Source organism: Hylobates moloch, unplaced genomic scaffold, assembly GCF_009828535.3.
Source record: "Hylobates moloch isolate HMO894 unplaced genomic scaffold, HMol_V3 SCAFFOLD_5, whole genome shotgun sequence".
Classification (NCBI taxonomy): domain Eukaryota; kingdom Metazoa; phylum Chordata; class Mammalia; order Primates; family Hylobatidae; genus Hylobates; species Hylobates moloch.
Genome location: NW_026652280.1, coordinates 36820209 through 36839968, shown reverse-complemented (window position 1 = coordinate 36839968; position 19760 = coordinate 36820209). Strand labels below are relative to the sequence as shown.

Here is a 19760-nt window from a genome sequence, read left to right as displayed (position 1 = left end):
CTCTGCCCACCTTTGTGTATATTCTTTTTCTCCTTATCTGATTGCCCTCTGTTTCCTGCTAGGACACTGATATAGTTTGGATGTATGTCCCTTTCAAATCTCATGTTAAAATGTGATCTGAAATGTTGGATGTAAGGTCAGGTGGGAAGTGTTTGGATAACAGGGGTGGATCCTTCATGAATGACTCTCCCCATGGTATTGAATTCATAGGAGAGCTGCTTGTTTTAAAAGAGCCTAGCTTCTCTGTGTTCTCTTTCTATGTGACACATCTGCTGCCCCTTCATCTTCCCCCATGAATAAGTTTCCTGAGGACCTCACCAGGAGCAGATGTCAGTGCCATGCTTTCTGTACAGCCTACAAAACTCTGAGCCAAAATAGGCCTTATCTTAGTAAATTACCCAGTCTCAGATATTCTTTTATAGCAATGAAAAACAGACAAATACAGACCCTGACTGATAGAGAAGACTTTATGTAACTAATGGGAATTAGAACCAGACCCTGTATAACAAAGAGGATTTGAGGAAATGATGTAGCACGATGAGAAGATTTAAAGAAGGGGTGATGAACAAAAATACTACCTTAAACTGTGGCATCAGGATGGTACAAGGTGGATTCACATGACTCTAAGCATGTTAGTTTTGATAGAGTAGACAGTTCATGCTGTGAAAATGTGGATGATAAGGCCGTAACTGTTACTTTAAAGCAGTAGTTGTCAACCAGGGATAATTTTGCACCCAGGGGATATTTGGCAATCAATATCTGGAGACATTTATGGTTGTCAAGACTGGAAGAGAAGAGGAGGTACTGGAGGTGCTACTAACATCTAGTGAGTAGAAGGCAAGGAGCCGTAGACATCCCGCAATGCACAGGTAGCCCCCTCTCAACAAAAAATTACCCAGCTTAAAATGTCAATTGTTTAGTTTGGAATATGTGTAGTATCCTTTGACCACTTGCCCTTCCGTTACAATGCAGGCAGGCAGGGAAGGTTCATGCATTCATTCAGTAAATACTTACTAATTACAGATTATCTGCATAGCACTGGGTGAAGTCCTGTGATACAAAAGCATATAAAAAGAACACAGTTCCTAACCTCACAGAGCCTGGAACTAAAAATGAAGTAAAAAACACATTAATCAAACTATTAACAGAAGTTCATGTAAAGTAGAAACTGGGTAACTGTGACCATTGAAAATACAGGAACTTAAAATAGGAGAAAGGGGAGGGAGTTGTTCTATCTAATGAGATCAGAAAAGACCTGATATAGGATCCTAAAATAGTCTGGATGTGTATCCCCTCCTGCAGGAATCCAGTAGGAATTAGGTAAGGCAGGAAGAAAGCTAAATGCAGAGGAGACAGTATGTGCAGAGCTTGGAGATAAGAGACACTGGCTAACACCATTCATGCATGTAGAATATTTTTACTTTAGTATTGCATTTGTGTTTGAAACGGTTTTATTTTTCCTCCAATTAGAGAATAAGTAGTTCAGAACTCAGAACTGTTTCCTATTCCTTTTCAAGCTTCTACACCTGTAGAGAATGCTTTATAAATGGCCCTAATTATAATTGGCTCAATGGCTAATCACGCATAAAACTTGGGATCCAAAATTTAGACCCTGAAGTTATTTGGCAATTTCACTCATATTGAAGAAAACTTATGCACATGTTGTTGGCGACGGTTGATTGTGGCAGTTTAAAGAGCTGCCCAAGTCTCTTTAGATTTTGTACTCTAGTCAGTTTCATCTGCAATGGTTGGTTCCAATACATTGTTGTACAATATTAATAGACACCAGAAATCACTGCCCCAATCTGGCACATGGGTTGAAAGCACACTAAATGGAATGTCAAGAGACCGGCACCATACCTCCAGCTCTGCTCTAATTACTCCATAATAATCAGAACCTTCCTAAAACTATGCATCCTGTTTTTTTCTGCTAAAAGTTTATCAATAATATCTTTATTTTACATATCTGAAGAAACAATGACACCGTGTCTTTGAAACCACACAAAAATGCATAAAGTCCTATGCAAATGTAAAGACATATACACCTATTTGAAAATAAGAATTGGGAATTCATAGCATAAAAAGCATCTGCATGATATTCAAAATGCAAAAACACTGGCCAACATCCAAAGAGAATAACAACAACAATAAAGTTGGCAACGAAGGCGTTTGCCCTTGGAAGCAGAGTTTAGGCAGGAGAAAGAAACTAAGTGATTCCCACTGTTGAGACTGTGCCCAAGAAAACTATGGTGGAAAGCCCATCTGTGGAGCATCCCCAGAGGCTCTAGTAAAGAAACCAGCACTGGGGGGCAAGAAAGAGGCATTACATTCCGATGGGGCAAATGTACTGATAGCCTCAAATCAGATAACTCTAATGCCTGCTTTGTGATAGGTACAGACAAAAAATACCCATTTTAATTTTTAGTCAGAAAAATTTCTCTGAGTGCTCCCTCAGCAGTGGTATTTTACAAAAATAAAGCCTCAGAGCCAGCCAAATTTTACTACAAGGATATTCATCACAAAATATTTTGCACATTTGTTTCAAAACTATGGAGATGGATATGGCCAATCCCTAACTGATTATTTAAGTTTACCTTTATACAGCTTGGATAAAAACTCAGTGAGAGGAAAACGAACTTGTTATTTCCACACATCTGCATTCCACAAGCATTTATCAAATGCCTACTTGGTGCAGAGAACTTTGATAAAAACTGTGGAAGTAAAGATTAGGTGAATAAATAACTGCTAACAGAAAAAGCATATTTAGGTGTAAACAGCGTTACAGGAGAATCAAGAGATCAAGTTTCTATTTTTAAGTTCTGCCTAATATGGTTGTGCCTGTGGCTGGCAATTTATCCCTGCATACTTGTTTCTAATTATAAAAAGAGAATGTGGATTAGAATAAAATGATACTAGTAAGTACATCTATAATTTATTATACATCTATTATGCACCAGTACTACACCAGAAGTTTTACATTCACCATTTTATTTAATGTTTATGAAAAATGTTTGAGATAGATATACATATTTAATGGATAAAAAAATGGGCTCAATTCACAGAGTCAAGTTAATAAATGAGAAAGAGGCAGAACTGAGATTGAAGCTAATGCTCTCCCTATCATCTTATTCTTTTCCTGTTCAAGCGTGGGGAAGTTGTTTGAACAAGCATGTGTTCAACCTTACTATTATCAGGAAACACTCTTTACATGTACAGCATAATTCCGTGTAAGTCGTCATCTTTTCAAATGAAGACTTTTGGTTCATCTTCAGACAGTTTCCACTCATTTCCTTGTTTATTTAAATCAAATAACTATTCAGTAAATTATGTTAAAAAATCATGAGAAAATATTAATTTCACTATTACTAATGGTTCTAGATGCATGAGTTTATGACTTTCTGAGAAATATTTGAACTTTCAACTCTTCTTCACAATGTACCATATTTTTGACCTTGAATGTTAATACACTGAAGGAAGTGAATGTTGAGTTGATAAATTCTCTTGGTTTAATTTCATACATTTACAATTTAAAAGCCAAAGAACAAGGGGAAGGTTGTAACTGACACAGTAAGTCAATTAGACTGTTACAAAGATTAGTCATAAACAAGGAATGACTTATGAAGATGTGTTCCACTTTCATTACCATTGTCCATTCTTTCTTGGAATTAATATAAGAGTACAATATTCATAGCTATTTTTGACACTCCATTGACAATTGTAACAGTATGCACAAGATTCATTTCCTTGCTACTTTTCAACCTGTTTTCTCAAAATATGGTAATCTAAATATTAAGCTCAAGAGATAATAATTGACATTCCAGATCCAATAATGCATGGTTATAAATCAGATAATTTTATATCTCTGAAGATATATTAATCTAAAAATCCTTTTGAAGGAGTGGGATTTTAATAAGGATATTCCTATCAAATTATTCTCCTAGGCAAATCTCTAGCTATAGCTAGTTTAAATCCTGTAGGGGTTTTGTGTTTATGTGTGTGTGTGTGTGTGTGTGTGTGTCTTTAATTATGACAGAAAAAAACTAAGGAGAAAAATTTTGATAATGAAGAAAAATGCAGAGCACATACTATCAAGACTTTATTGACAGAATTTCAGCAAGTTATTCTATGCCTGATAAAAGGTCATATTCAGAGAGCCATATTCACAAAGTTGAATTAACTTCTATTTTCAAGCTAAAAAAATATTAGATTGGACCATTCCCATCAACTCCATTAATTGCAAGAATTTGACATTTTGCACATATAACCGGTTCTACAATTTTGACTGAATTCATTAATTTAGTTAAATAAATTTGATAATTTAGTCAAATTTATGTTATTTAATTTAATGAAAAATAATGGTCACCTCAGGTTTTTAAATAACTGATGAAAATTATTTCCATTAATATATATAATCTCTAAAGACAAAATAAATATTAGTATAAGTATATGGAGAATATGGGACAAAGAAAAGAGTAGAAAAAATACATGAAGCCAAATTCATTCCATAATGTATTCAATATAAGCTAGAGATAGATTAAGAATTTAATTCTAAACTTTTAACAGACAGTGTTAACTGGGAGATAGGACCAGCTACATAACTCAGTGTCTTTATGGTATAAGTTAATTGACTGCCTAATTAAAAGATAATATTTCCAGTACTAGCACCTATAAAAATTTTTCTTAAAGGAATAATGCATCCATAATGTCCCCCAAAACATCTTTAAAGTATACATTGTTTGTGCACTAAAACATATTTGATTAAAAATTTTGTAGACTAAGCATTTTACACAAAACTATAGCACAATTTTACTTATGTACATCGATGTAAAAATGACATAAAATATAAGCAAATCAGTTCTAATAATATATAAAATAATATCAACAAGAATAACAGTAGCAAAGATTTCACGCCTGGTACTGTTCTATGTGTTTTATGTATGTATGTATGTATATTAATTTACAATAATCTTTAGGAAAAATTATAATAGGTTTTAAATGGATCAAAAAAAATATTAGGTGTGTTCAATTGGAAACTAAGGTTTGACTAGCATACCCTTTGCGCTTAAGTCTTCTGTGCAATCTCTATGCCTTTCACTCTTTTTCAGCTATTTTACAACTCTGTAAGTTGTAGAAAACTGGTAACAATGCAAATAATTCTTGACTATATAAATGCATAATTTTCATCTGGTAGAATTGCAGTTAATTATTACCCTGTGGATAGACTCATTTGACATCTCTTTGTCAATTAATTTCTCCCTTGCTTATTGTCTATATGTGGAGCACTTCTAACTTTCCTTTGAATCAGTTGTGACATCTTGCTAAATCCCTCATTAATTAGTCAATTAAAATTATTGGCAAATGTTCATCGTATATTTATTTGAGAGTGAGGATTTTATCTTTTTCACACACACACACACAAAATCCTAATTGGGTTTATATATATTTAATCTCCAGTTGAAGCAGGCACTCTCTTACATCCATTTTACAGAAGAGAAATCTGAAGCATATAGATGTTAAGTAACTTTCCCAAGACTGTTCATGTAGTAAGTGGCATGGCCAGAATATGAACATCGAGATTATTAGGTTTATCTCAACATGATAATGTTTAATATTGTAATTGATAGAGAAACAGATTAAGAGAGAACAAAGATTTAATCATGGCAAGAGATGCAAAAAAAATTTCATAAAATTTTACATTTATTTCTTCCCACACCAATCAACCAAACAACCAATCTCTCCCAGCAACCTGAGGTAAAGAAACTGGGAGCTAGCATCATGTTTTAATGTTTACGTATCAGAATTATTTCCATGAAAGTAAGAATGTATCAAAATCCTACCATCCTGCAGGTTGACATTATACAAGAAGATACAGGCAGTACGTTCAGATGAAAAAAAAAATTTAAGGGTTGGAATAAAAATGTTATTTACTGACAATTTGATATCTACATGGACTATTCTAAGGTTTTTCAGAAATATAATGTACGAATTAGGTGAGTTCAGCAAATGTGCCAAATACAAGCTGAATTTTCAACAATTAGTAGCATTTTTAAATATAAGTAATGAAAATTAGAAAAATAAAATACTAAAAACTAAAATCCATGTTAGCAAAATAAAATACATACTTATAAACAAATCTAATAATAACATCTGTCTCTATGAGAGAAAATTACCAAATATTATTGAAAATATAAAAGAAAATAAATCCAGGTTATGGCAGTTATTTGGTTACTTAAAATATATGTCAGTTCTCTAAATTCATATGGAAAAGTCCAAAAATGCAATTCTTTAAACAAACAAGCAAACCAAAAACAAGGAGAGAAGACTTTGCCTAATGTGTCTGAGGTTTTGCGTAATGCTATTTGTCCATAGTAATGAGAACTATACAGTATTTGTGCAAGAAAGAACAGAATACAGGGTTTAGATGCTGACCGGCATAAGACCGTGTTATATTTTAGAGGAGGTATCAGAAATTGCTGAGGAAAAGAAGAATGTTAATAAATATTGTTGAAGCAATAGGTTTTCTAATTGAGAAAATAAAATAGCATTAGATATCTTCATTGAATGACATAAAAAATAAAGTAAAACTATAGATTAATTATTAGAAAATATAAAAAAGACTGACTTAAAGACCTCAGGGTAGTAAAACATTTCTTTAATCAGGCTCAAAAGGCAAAAATAATGCACAAAATAATGAAGATATTTGTACAAAAATCAAACACTTTTTTTTTAAAACAAAAGACTACAAAAATAAAATTGAAATTAAAAGGTAAAAAAACTAGGGAAGATATTTCCAGCATAAAAAAGAAAAAGGGAATGGGCAAGGAACTCACACACAAATCAGTAAGAAAAATAATATGACAAAATATAAAATAAACATAGGATATGTATAGGCAATTCACATAAGAATAAAATGGAATGGTCAATAAACATATAAAGATGTTCAATATCAAGTATTTAGAAAAATGTAGGCTGAGCGTGGTGGCTCACGCCTGTAATCCCAGCACTTTGGGAGGCCGAGGTGGGTGGATCACGAGGTCAGGAAATCAAGACCATCCTGGCTAACATGGTGAAACCCCGTCTCTACTAAAAGTACAAAAAGTTAGCCGGGCCTGGTGGCAGGCGCCTGTAGTCCCAGCTACTGGTGAGGCTGAGGCAGGAGAATGGCACGAACCCAGGAGGCGGAGCTTGCAGTGAGTGAGATCGCACCTCTGCACTGCAGGCTGGGGGACAGAGCAAGACTCCATCTCAAAAAAAAAAGAAAAATGTAAAATAAAACCACAACGAAATGCCATTTTATTCTCTATCAGGTTGGAAAACAAAAGGAAGAAGTTTGACAATAATAAGTGCTGACAAGGATATGCATTGACAAGAAAATCTCAGACTCTGCTGGCAAGACCATGAATTTTTACAACCACTCTGGAGAGAGCTTCATCAATAATTTGTATGTTATATATATGCAATTATCAATTCAAAAAATAGTTATAAAATATTCAGTAAAATTATTATCAAACACTTACATTGATCATTAAAATGAAAATAAACCTCATAGTTGAGTAACAATAAAATATTTCATTGTGTCCATTACGTGGAGCATCAGCATAGATAATTTGCTTGTAAAACATCCACTTAGGTGACTACATTGTTTAAATTACCTGTAGATTTTTAAACTACCATTCAGTTACATAATGCAAGGCTATTATTTAGTGATAACTTTGGTTTTAGAATATGTGACATGTAGCTCTTCATTTTTGCAGAAAATAATTAACAAAATCAGTTGGCTGTTAAAGCAATTAAGTTGGTTAATACAAGAGAATCGGTTAGGTTAGGCAATGGTGACCCAAGACCTTTCATGGAATGAAAATTGAAACTTGGTGGTAACTTGACAGAAGACTCACCATTAATTCCAGGGAAAGAAACATGGAAAGTCAAGGGAACTGTCACCACGGCCTGGAGCGTAAAGATTCATAGTATATTCTATTCTCACATTGGAAGTAAACTGGCGACTGAAAAGGCTTAGACTCAGCCTTATCATGCTTCTCTTGTTGCCTAAAAACTAAATTCATGTTCTGGAAGTAAAAATTAGCATCCCTTCTCCTTAGGCTCTGATATTCAGGACAGGCATAGACTATCTTAAATAAATCTTAAAAATTAAGAGGCTCTTCAGACAGGGCACAGGTGCTGCCCTAGACTAGTTTTCTGAGTAGTTTGTGCCCTTTTCTGGCAGGGCACAGGTGTTGCCTCGGTGACCTCTCACCATTGTCTATGGGTAGTGGAACACTAAGAGAAATTCCTGGGATCCTTCCTGGATCATTGGAAGAACTATCTGGACAGGTGGAAATAAGTATATTACAGATGGATTGGAGCCAGAAGCCTGACTATCCTCTTTATTTGGTTCTTTTTTGTCTTATGGTTCATGAGTACAATTGGAATAATTCATCCAAAATCTGATTCTGATGCCTAATATATGATGATCACCTTAGAGACATATATGATTATCATGGCTTTTTCAAACATGATTTTCAGATCTAGAATTACAAAAGTAAAAGTAATATTAATGCTATAAAACACACATCTCTTCATATAAAATCTGGATAGTACGACACACCAGAAAGTAATATTTTACAAAAGGTTAAACTCTACTACCTACCCAGGGATAATTATTTCTAATTGGAGGGTGGCTCTGTGAGCTTCCTGTGTCTCTAGGTTGAACCTAAATTGCAGGGAGATGTTCTGAGGGAGAGAAGGAGAGCCAGGTATGACTTCCAGTACTAGAGAGCATACAATGGCAATTAAAGGACAAAGAAAAGTTCCCTGACCATCTGTTGTTAGATGGGACTTTCTCAAATTAACACCACCTTTCTGGCTATGTTTCTTAAAAGTCAGCATAAAGTGTAATCAAACTCAAAGAAACTTAAGGAGAACTACAGGATGACAAGGAGCAGAGAGAATATAAGTAGTGTGTGAGGTTAGGAGATGCGGACTAAAAAGTAATTAAAAATAAAATAAAAGTAGAAATAGCAAAAGCAAACAAAACATAATATAAAAGATATGTTATAATTTAGAGGATTAAAAGAACAGAAATCAACAGTAAAGTTGAAATGAAAAAGTTAAATATAAAAATAAGTGAATGTAAGGATCCACGGCAAGGATTAAAAAGTAATAGAAATAAAGAGGATTGAGGAAAGCTGTATTTAAATTATCATTCAAACAGTCGGAAAATGAGATACATAATTGAGGAAAACAGAGGAATAAGAAAATTACCAGAAGCAAACAAGGAGTGAGAATTTCTAAAAATTCTTGCAGCTGTCCAGTTGTTTTTCTTGACAGATACCCTCACCCTAATGTAATGGGCAGACTTTAGAGACCATAACTAGCCAGCTGTACACACTGAACTATCACTTCTTTCAAGGTCAGGCTCATAAAGCCACTGTCTGAAGTGGTAAGGACATATGTTTTTAATACAAAGCCACAGGTGCAGTTTCTGGGTTGCAAAAGCAACCATCAACAACTCAATTTGATGTTGCCTGGTGTTCTGTTTTCTATTCACAGTAATCATTTGGAATGGCAGTTTGAACTGCTCTTTACTGTAATAAGATGGTCAACGTGGTCAGGATATCACATGACTCACAAATATAGACAGCAGTGAGAACTCCTTCCCGAAAGGCTTCATTCAGTTGCTGAGGAATTTTCCAGGGAGAAAAAGTGTCCATGAATAACCCAGGGGAAATTATACGCTGCCCATTCAACAGACTTGCTGGATTAAGAAGATTAAACGTTGGATCCGTAACGTGTATAGAGCCAAGCTCTACAGGAACTAAGGAAAGACAGGAATTTACTAATAATCTGTAGTTGAAAACAGGACTGCCAAATGAGACTAGAACTCAGAGGTCCTTCCACATCACTCTTTCTATATTGTCTGACTGCCTTGTAAATATAAAAACAATAGATGCTATAGGAATTTAAGGCAAGATAGGGAACAAGTTCTGCTTCAATCATAGATAGGTTTATAATAAGTGCTTTTTGGTGATAATCTGTTCCTTTCTGAGACTATTAAATGAATCAAGGCTGATCAAGGTCTCCACTTAAAAACAGAATCATGGGGTCACCAATTTTACTTTCTTCCCAAAAGTAATTGGTAGAAATGGATTCTTCTTCCAGTAGTATTTTCTAATTTACTCTTCTAAATAAGGGCACAGAACAAAGATGTAGGAACTGAAAGTGCTTTTTCTTACTGCATAATGAAATTCAAGTGTGCTGACCTCCTGACCATGATGTAAAAGTCTAATGATTTTAAAATTACTTTTGCCTGCTGAGTTGTATATTCTACCCTGGGACTAACTAATTATCATTTTAAACTGAACAGATTATGTAAATGAGTGTGCTTGATAGTTTGTTCTTTTCTTTGTGTATACTATGAAAGGCAGGAATAGTTTCTCAAATAAAATGAATTAAACATCTGTGCTTAGGATTGTCTCAGTGTTAAAACACTTGTTTTCTCATAAAGATAGTTTTATATCTAGACAAGCAAATGCTTCAGAGGAAGAGTAATTTGAAGGACGGTAGGAAACTCCCATTCTCCATAAAATTAACTTTGTTTTTTATTGCTTTCTTTTCTACCAGATTTGTCCTTTGTTGCTAAGAATCTTTTTCTTTATTACTATTATGATTATTTTTAGTTTAAATCCATTGTTAATTTGGGCACATTTGCCTTGGTAGTGTGATCAGATCCTTTAATCAAAACACAGATAGGGGTGTAGTCTGTGTGGGGATGGACATGGGGCTTGTTTGAGGCCTTAAAGGAGAGTTCCAAAGAGCAGGAAATGTGATGGAGGGTCTAGGAAGAAGAGAGAGAACTGGAGGCAGGAAGAACTGTAATGAGGCTGACATTTGTGAATAGTAAGTTCTACATTTGATCTAATTCTTGCAGGTATGGAACTGCAGGTAGATAAAACATGCACTTAACTAGGAAATGGATGTTCAAGTAAGATTGACTATTGTTCCTGCCACACTCCCTAGTATCAAATATACATGAAGGTCAGGGAAACCACCTGAGTGATTAACTCTGCTGCTAGCCCTCCAGGCCTCGCCCCTTCCCTGCAATGGCTGTGACCCTACATTAATCCTGTAGCTTCTAGAGCAGTTACCTGGAAGATCAAGCTTGATATCCACTCGATTTTCTTCTGATCCAACAAACATCCACACAAACCCAAGCCACAAATTATCATGTCTACTATTTTTATACTTGACTTGCTATTCCTAGGTTAAAGGCAGACCCACAGGAGAAAGCTTCAGGGCAGGCAACAACCAGAGGAAAAATTGTACAAAATAGGCTGAAAATGGGAAAGAAATGAAGAAGCAAAAAGGAAATCGATAGAAAGGCAGCTTATGGTCCAGGGCATGTCACTAGATTCAGCTTTTAATCATTTAGTATTTGGTCAGAGTTAAAATGAAACCAACAATTACATTTAATCTTGAGTCTGTAGCAGCAGTGAATAGCTAAGTGATGTAATAAATATGTGATTAATTTCCAAATAATGTAAATACCAAGTGAAAAGTGTTGATGAAATAAACTTACAGGCCAGTCACTTAATCCCACCCACAATGATGAAAGCAGAAATTTTTCTTCTTAGGTTATTTCACACAAAACCTGATTTCCAAGCAATTCCCACTGTCAGAACACACCTAATAAATAGTTCTGTAAAAAGACCCTGAATGCAAATCTTATCTTTTATTTATTTCTATTGATGTACAATTTTTGTACATATTTATGGGGTACACATATTTTGACACATGCATGGACTGTTTAATGACCAAATCAGAGTAGGATATTAGCTACCTCAAACATTTATCATGTATTTGTCTGAAAACATTTCATGTTTTCTCTACTAGCTAATTTGAAATATACAACATGTTGTACTTAATTATAGTCACCCTCCTGTGTTATCAAATATTAGAATTTATTCTTTCTGGCTAGGTGCGGTGGCTCAGTCCTGTAATCCCAGCACTTTGGGAGGCTGAGGTGGGCAGATCATTTGAGGTCAGGAGTTCGAGACCAGCCTGGCCAACAAGGTGAAACCCCATCTCTATTAAAAATACAAAAAAGTAGCTGGGCATGGTGTTGCATGCCTGTAATCCCAGCTACTAGGGAGGCTGAGGCAGGAGAATCACTTGAACCCCAGAGACAGAGGTTGCAATGAGCTGAGATCCCACCACTGCACTCCAGCCTGGGTGACCCAGTGAGACGTCACCTCAAAAAAAAAAAAAAAAAAAAGAGCTTATTTGTTTTATCTAATTGTATGTTTGTGCCTATTAACATACATTTATTCATCTCTCCTTCCCCAACACACACCCTTCTCAGCCTCTAGTATCTATTATTCTACTGTTTACCTCTATGAAATCAATTTTTTCAGCTCTTGCATATGAGTGAGAACATGTGATATTTGTCTTTCTATTTCTGACTTATTTCACTTAGTGTAATAACCTCCAGTTCCATGTTGCTGCAAATTACAGGATTTCATTTATTTTTATGGCTGAATCGTATGCCATTCAGTATATAGACTACATTTTCTTAATCCATTCCTTTGTTGATGAGCATTTAGGTTGATTCCATACCATCGCTGTTGTGAATAGTCCTCCAATAAACATGGGAGTGCAGATATCCCTTTGATATACTGAAGATCTTGTCTTTTTGAAAGAGAGGATAAACTCTATGGGCATGAAAGCTACTTTAATCTGTACAGCATTTTACACTACAAATACATTGGATAAACTCTATGGGCACGAAAGCTGCTTTAATCTGTACAGCATGTTACATTACAAATACATTTACATATACTATCTCATGTAATTAAATAAGTAAAATAACTTGCACCAAAGATCAAGTAACTTCAAAGTTACAGATGGACTCAAACTAATTCTCTTGAGTCAAAATCCCAAGTTATCTCAATTTCTTATTCAATTAGAGAAGTGACTTGTTCAATATACTTGTATTGGTTGATTCAGATCAAATTGGACAATATAACAAGTATTTATTGAGCACCAACTCTGTGCTCAGCCTTTGGTATGTATGGATAGGAAGAAAAACAAAGAAAAATAAAATAAAATAAAATAAAAGACACAGTATTGTTCTCAGGGTACACTCTTCCTGTGGTGAAAGGATTAGCTTTGTGAAGAGGGGAAGGGAGAAGAAACATTACGTTGTTATTATCGTCTGCTAGGTATGGTGCTATTGATTTTAGACTTTTCAATAACCACTAAAAATACATATTGCTTCTGTTTTACACAGAGGAGTTCAAACAAAGAGACGTAAAATAACTTGCCCTCTCCCCAAGCTGATGTGGAGTGGACTCCATCAGACTGAAGTCTTTCCCTACCATGCTTTCCTCCTTCCCAGGGGTTATAATAAACAAACAAAAGGCAAAAACTCATTTACCATGAAGCTCACAAGGAGAACAACATAGGACTGACTGTTTTGTCCAAGATTCTTGCCTGGTTTGTTCATGGTATAGTTGCAAATTTTGTAGACTGAGAATCCAAAAGTCTGCAGTCTAGATTTGTACTCGCTTTAAACTCATTCTGGGGACTTGGACAATTCGTATACAATCCAAGAGGCTTTATTTTCTTGCCTGTAACTTAATGGAATAAGACAAGCCCAAAGGTTTGCCTTATTTCCAAAATGATGCTTTAAGTGAGTTTGATCTACATTAATTATATGACTGGATGGTTGAAACTCCATTATTTATACCTGCAATGATGGGGGTGGGGTAGAATTTTGTTATCATACTCTCTGTCTCTCTCTAAAACACATACATACATACACACATACACACGTACTTCTACGATAGTTTTGAGTAGTTTTCAAAATGTTTTGCAGAACTAAAATAAGATTATCTGTATAAAAATTAATTTTTACTGAGTAGTTAGGGAAATGAATTAGAATTACATGAATAAATATTTTAAACCAGTTGAAAAATATTTAAATATGCAAGTATACAGTGAGGCACTATACTATTTTTTCAAACAATATCACAGTCCAATAAATACATTCAATATTTTGCACACTTAAATATATATCTACAAATTAAGCTAAAAATAGTTCATGCCAGAGTGAATTCATTGCATCCTTTAGGATGTTTTTGGCATGCTTGACATAAATTAGTCTCATAACAGACATGATTGTTAAACCATGCAAGCACAAAACAAAATTCATTTAATTTTGCTGAATGAGCTGGTTAAGCAGGAGTCCTCAAACTGTCCTCACATTACCCTTTGACATAAGGAGTCAAATGTTTCTACTTGGAGAATCATACAGTTATAATCTGTGAAGTTTCCAGTTACAATCTTTCACTTTTAACTATTTCTAACTAGAGTAAGATTTCAGGTCAAAATGTTTCAGACAAGTCAAAAGATGTATTGAACAATATGCGAACTATAGTTAATAATAGTATATTGTATTCAAGATTTTTGCTAAATGTGTAGATTATGGCTGCTCTTGACCCAGGAGGAAAAAATGTGTAGCTATGTAAGATAACAGATATATTAATTTGTTCCACTACAGTAATCATTTACACACACACACTCACACACACGCACACAACTTATAACATCATGTTCTATACCTTAAATATACACAATAAAATTTATTGTAAAAAATATTTCTGGAAACCTATGTTCTATATTGGCCTCACTCAATGCCCTTGTAAGGAGATTTCTCCAAAGCTTACATTAGTCCATTATATTTATATAATATTATCTTTCAAAAACTTCTCCTGCTACTTGTTTATTAAAAGATTTATTGACCCAATATTTAATAGATATTATAGCAGGATATGTACAAATGATGTGCAGAGAAGCACACATAAAGTTGGAATTGTACCTCAGAACGATGATCTTTAAATATAAGTTTTTCAATGTAAATAAATTAATGCATGTGAAGGTAGGAATCAGTTTTAGATACCATGGGCACCAGATACTTTCAGAATAACTGGAGATTAAATAAGAGTTATAAATAAATAGGTATAAATTAAACTCTTTAAAGAGTTATACATTTAATTTTATTGAATAAAATAAAAGTTATAAATTAAAGTCAGACTGTTGTTTGCTCAATATGGTATCATTTAAATAAAAATAGTAAATTGATATTTGCCAAATATAAAATTGTTTATCTCATTATCAACAACAATGCATTTATTTGTAGTAAAGTATCCAAATCATTTCACTTCTTTGGGCTTCAGTTTTCTACTTTGGAGAGTGGAAAATGAGGTAATATTTAAGTTTCCTTTCTAGGTGTGAGTCTTATTTCTTATTTAAGAACTTATTTCTTACACACTCCCTACTCCCATTTCAAAGTTGTGGGAAGAAAGAAAATTTGGACAGTAATAATCCACGAGGGCAAATGTGACACAACCTTTAATCAAACCAAATCAACCAATATTAAATAAGAAATCTTTCATCTCATACTTGACTTTCTTTTTTTTTTTCTGTCAAGTAAGTGTCCTTCCTTTCTTGTCTTGGAGGTCACAGTGGGTTTAATGCTCCCTGGAAGTAAGGATCTACAATAGATTCTATATCTATTTTAGATATAGAATCATCAACGGCTGAGCTAGGCTGAAGGAAATGACACAGAGTGGGATGGGGAGAGTAAAGCTGAAGTCCTCCACTCTGCCTCCACTTAGGAGCCCACTTGTGTGGAACAGTCAACATACTAGAAGGCAGCATGAAAGCCTTGGACATTGAAGACCAGAAGGCAAGAAAACAGCAGGAAAAAAAGGAGGTCAGCAGGCAAAGCAACCAAATTTTACTTCTTCAGAGCTTTATCTCAAAATGACAGAGGAGAGGCTTTGTTTGGGGATACTAGCATAACTTTTCCTCATTGTCGGTTAATAAAGACAAAGAAAAAGAACATTAAGCCCCATAGAAACGGTATGAACAGTAATAGTGAAGAAAAATGCCACCAGCTCTTTTAGCCTCTGCTGAGTAATGTTCACTTTACTTTGAGATTACCAAAATATTCGGAAATGATATATCATCCTGTTTCCCATCCCCCTTCAGAAGGAAAAGAGCTATGAGTTAAGTACATCATAGTTTTTAAGATGCTTTCTGATTTGCGTAAGAATTTAATCAAACCTTTCCCCAATACAAAGACTCTCAAGAATACTGCTCCTGATTGATAAGATGGGAAGGACTCCAGTTGTCTTTATCAACATCAGACAGACCCACTGGGTTCACTAATGCATCATTTTTCAAACTATCTATGGAGACAGCTGTTTGTTTTCTTTTTCCAACTGTCATACCTGGATACACAGTCCTAATGTACACCCACACCACTCCAAGCCCTCTTTAATAAAACAACTCAACTGATTATGCCCTTGAATATCGTAGTAATGTTAAAGTGCTATAAAAATTTCTTTTTTTTTTTTTTTTTTTTTGAGACGAAATCTCGCTTTGTCTCCCAGGCTGGAGTGCCACTAGTGGAATGATCTCAGCTCACTGCAAACTCCACCTCCCGGGTTCACACTATTCTCCTGCCTCAACATCCAGAGTAGATGGGACTACAGGCACCTGCCACCACACTTGGCTAATTTTTGGTATTTTTAGTAGAGACGAGGTTTCACTGTGTTAGCCAGGATGGTCCAATCTCCTGACCTCCTGATCGGCCCGACTCGGCCTCCCAAAGTGCTGGCATTACAGGCGTGAGCCACCACACCTGGCCTCTTTTTAAAAAAAAACAATTTACTTTCAAGTTCTATACTTATCTTACGCTAATCATATCAGTTTATGGGCTGGCACCTGTTTAGGGAACTACTTTGAGCAAAAATGCTATTCAAAGCTGTTAGGAGACTCGCAAAAGAATTTGGCTAAAGCTTTCTCCAATAACACAGTTCCTTAGATAAGAGAAGCAAAACTACATGACAGGAAGATGAGCAAAAAAAGTATTGGGATTTGGGGTAAAACTTGGTCTTTCTGTAGTCCCAGTTTGAGCCATTAAGCCAATTTCCCCAGGTTGTGTTGTTTATTTTTGTTGCTTTGTTTTTATTTACACGTAATTTAAAAAATCTTTTAATTGATATTAAACCACGCATTTTGGAAGCAGAACACTCTCGGTTTCTGTCTACACAGTACCAACGAAATTAGGTAAATATAGGACAATGGCAGTAAAACATGAAGTAGAAAAATAAATGAATCATATCAATTAATATTTTCTAGGAAGGAAAATACCTGAGTGACTTTTTGGGGAGAAAAAGATGTCATGGCAATATAAAAACCTGACCAACTCAACGCTGATTAACCCCATCTCTAAAGTGCTGAAATTCCCAGACTCCACTACAAAATCGGATTCTTCATTACACATTCCACTGCACTACTCTTTAATTGCTTTATATATTTTATTGCTTTTTCATTTCTCCAAGCAGATTAAATAAGCTCACCAAAGGCAGAGTTTGTGCAATATGTTTTTTTTTTTCTTTATATAACTGCATAGGACTTATGTGAAGTTCTTCTCTGCAAGAAAGAGTAAGGTTTCAAGAAATAGCCCTTCTACTTTTTCATGCTTTTTGTAAATACTTCCTCAAAACTTTATTCTGCAATATCATTTTTGGTTAAAAAACATGATGGACTGGAATCCTGATGGATTTTTAAAATAACTTCTAGAAGTTCTTCATTTTCTAATAATAATTATAACAATAAAAATTACTATTATTATTAGTGTATGTTGATGCCAAGATCCCTGGCTGTATGTCATATAATACTACCTCTAATCTTCCATGGCAATTAAAGGGCATGAGGCTTAAATTTATAGGTGAGAAAACTGAAATTCAAGGAGGTCAAATAACTCGTCCCTGGTCACATAGTTACTAAGTGGCAGCATTAGTACAAAGCATCAAAACAGCTTTGTCTCAGTCCAAAGCCCATTTTCTTCATATTGCTTTGTTTTTCCTAGAGACATGTTGCCTTTTTAAGCTTACAATGTCTTCTTGATTACACGCTTCAGAATTCGAAAACCAAAATCTGTGGGTTTACTTTGATACCCTAAAGCCTATGAGTCCGGATTAGGCACTAGAAAGTTTGCTTCAGCTGTTATTTACAACCAAAAAGAACAAGCATTAGAAACAGCTACATATGGTATTGAAACTGGCATGCACAATTTTCTCTCACTTGAGAAGAAGGAGCTTGCCAGAGCTAGTGCAAGCCTCACCTTGCAGAGCAACTTCCGACAACAAGACGTTCAAGCCAGATGGGTCCTGGCAATAGGCATCACAACACCCAGCCCATAATGACAAGAGAAATGCTAACATGACAGAAAGCTAGTAAACATATTAAAAATCTTCCCTCATCCTAAACCAATCCTTTGCACATTGGAAAATGAGAAGAGCAAAATCCCAATAAAACAAATCAACAAAAATCAAGAGAGGGAGAAGCTCCATGTCTGACTTCAGCTGACCTCCATTAGAGGGCCATTTTTTTAGGATCAATACCCCTAATGCATAACTATAGACACCCACCAATCAATGGGAAGTGATAAAAGAAGCAGAATCAATAAACATTAGAAGAGCTAGAGAAAGTGAAGAAAGAAAAAAAATACAATGAGAATACTGGACTTTGCTGAAATGAGAGGTATGGGAATTGCTTGAGAGCCGTGTGTTTTCTCACTAATCTAAACTATTTCCCTCAACAGAAAAAAGCTTATATCTTGGCCTGGGTTGACTTTATGTGCAGATGGTTAATATCACAGTGTGACTTGAGGGCTTGATTGACTTAAATGATTTCCTCAAGAAAATTCCATAGTATGAATCATATGAAACGATCATGTGATACTATAATGTAACAAAGTTCTGTCTTCGTGGTCTTCTTATAAAGAGTAAGTGCTCCTAGGAGGCTAATACATCATGTCATTATCACTGTAACATCAATTATGTAGCATCTACCATTTAGCAAGTACTTAATATTACTGTGGCCAGATAAAATTCAGAACACCATGTAATATTTAAGACTGAGAGAATGAACATTCGAATGGACAGTGGTCAGACCATACCTAAAAATAAAATGCTGACCCACAACCTTCAACAATTTCCCCAGGAAACCAACTTCATATCTATAATAACCAGTCCAGGAAGCCATTCCACTCTATGTCAGACTTGCAGGAATCCAGACTGCTATCTCCAGAAACAATCCAGGAAGCCAAACAATAACTTCTTTAAAAATCAAAATGGCTAGCTTTGGATTAACAACTGAAAGTTTCCCTAATTTTTGTGTCTGCTTTCAACTAAGGGTCAACCAAAAAAGGTTGAATGTACACTCTTAATCTATCACATAGGATGTCCCATTCGGGTTAGCCCACCTTAAAGCTTCTGTATTGCAAAAAACTCCAATCAGGGCAGAGCTGAATCTTTTGCTTGTTTCCTCTATAAAGCTTTCTCACTTCTTTGCCTGCCTTTCAGCCTCTGCCAAAATACAAGTGATGGTAGCTGACTCTCTTGCTACAAATAAATAGCCTTTGCTTATTCTCATTTGTTTCTTTAACTTATTCCCCCAGGACATACAATCTTAGAAATTATTTACTGTTTATCTAAAATTTAAATCCAACTGGGCATCTAGTGTTTTCATTTGCTATTTTTGGCAACAAATGCCATATTTACTATATGCCAAGAACTTACTATATGGCAATACTTACTGTATGCCAAGAACTTCGTGTATGGCAATACTTAGAGTATGCCAAGAACTGCCGTAAGAGTTTGACACACATTGCTTTTAACTTTTTTTTC

The 19760-nt window shown here is 35.0% G+C and overlaps 1 protein-coding gene and 1 long non-coding RNA gene across 4 annotated transcripts in view; both read right to left on the bottom strand.

Annotated features, from left to right (window-relative positions):
* The window catches only part of LOC131383447 (uncharacterized), a 29774-nt gene extending 21674 nt beyond the window's left edge, over nucleotides 1-8100 (bottom strand). For both annotated transcript variants that reach the window (XR_009213481.1, XR_009213482.1), the window contains exon 1: nucleotides 7896-8100. This is a non-coding gene — a long non-coding RNA (uncharacterized LOC131383447). The remainder of the gene's footprint in view (nucleotides 1-7895) is intronic.
* Nucleotides 1-19760, bottom strand: part of RIT2 (Ras like without CAAX 2) — a 389165-nt gene that overhangs the window by 75844 nt on the left and 293561 nt on the right. The gene's annotated exons all lie outside the window — the stretch shown is intronic.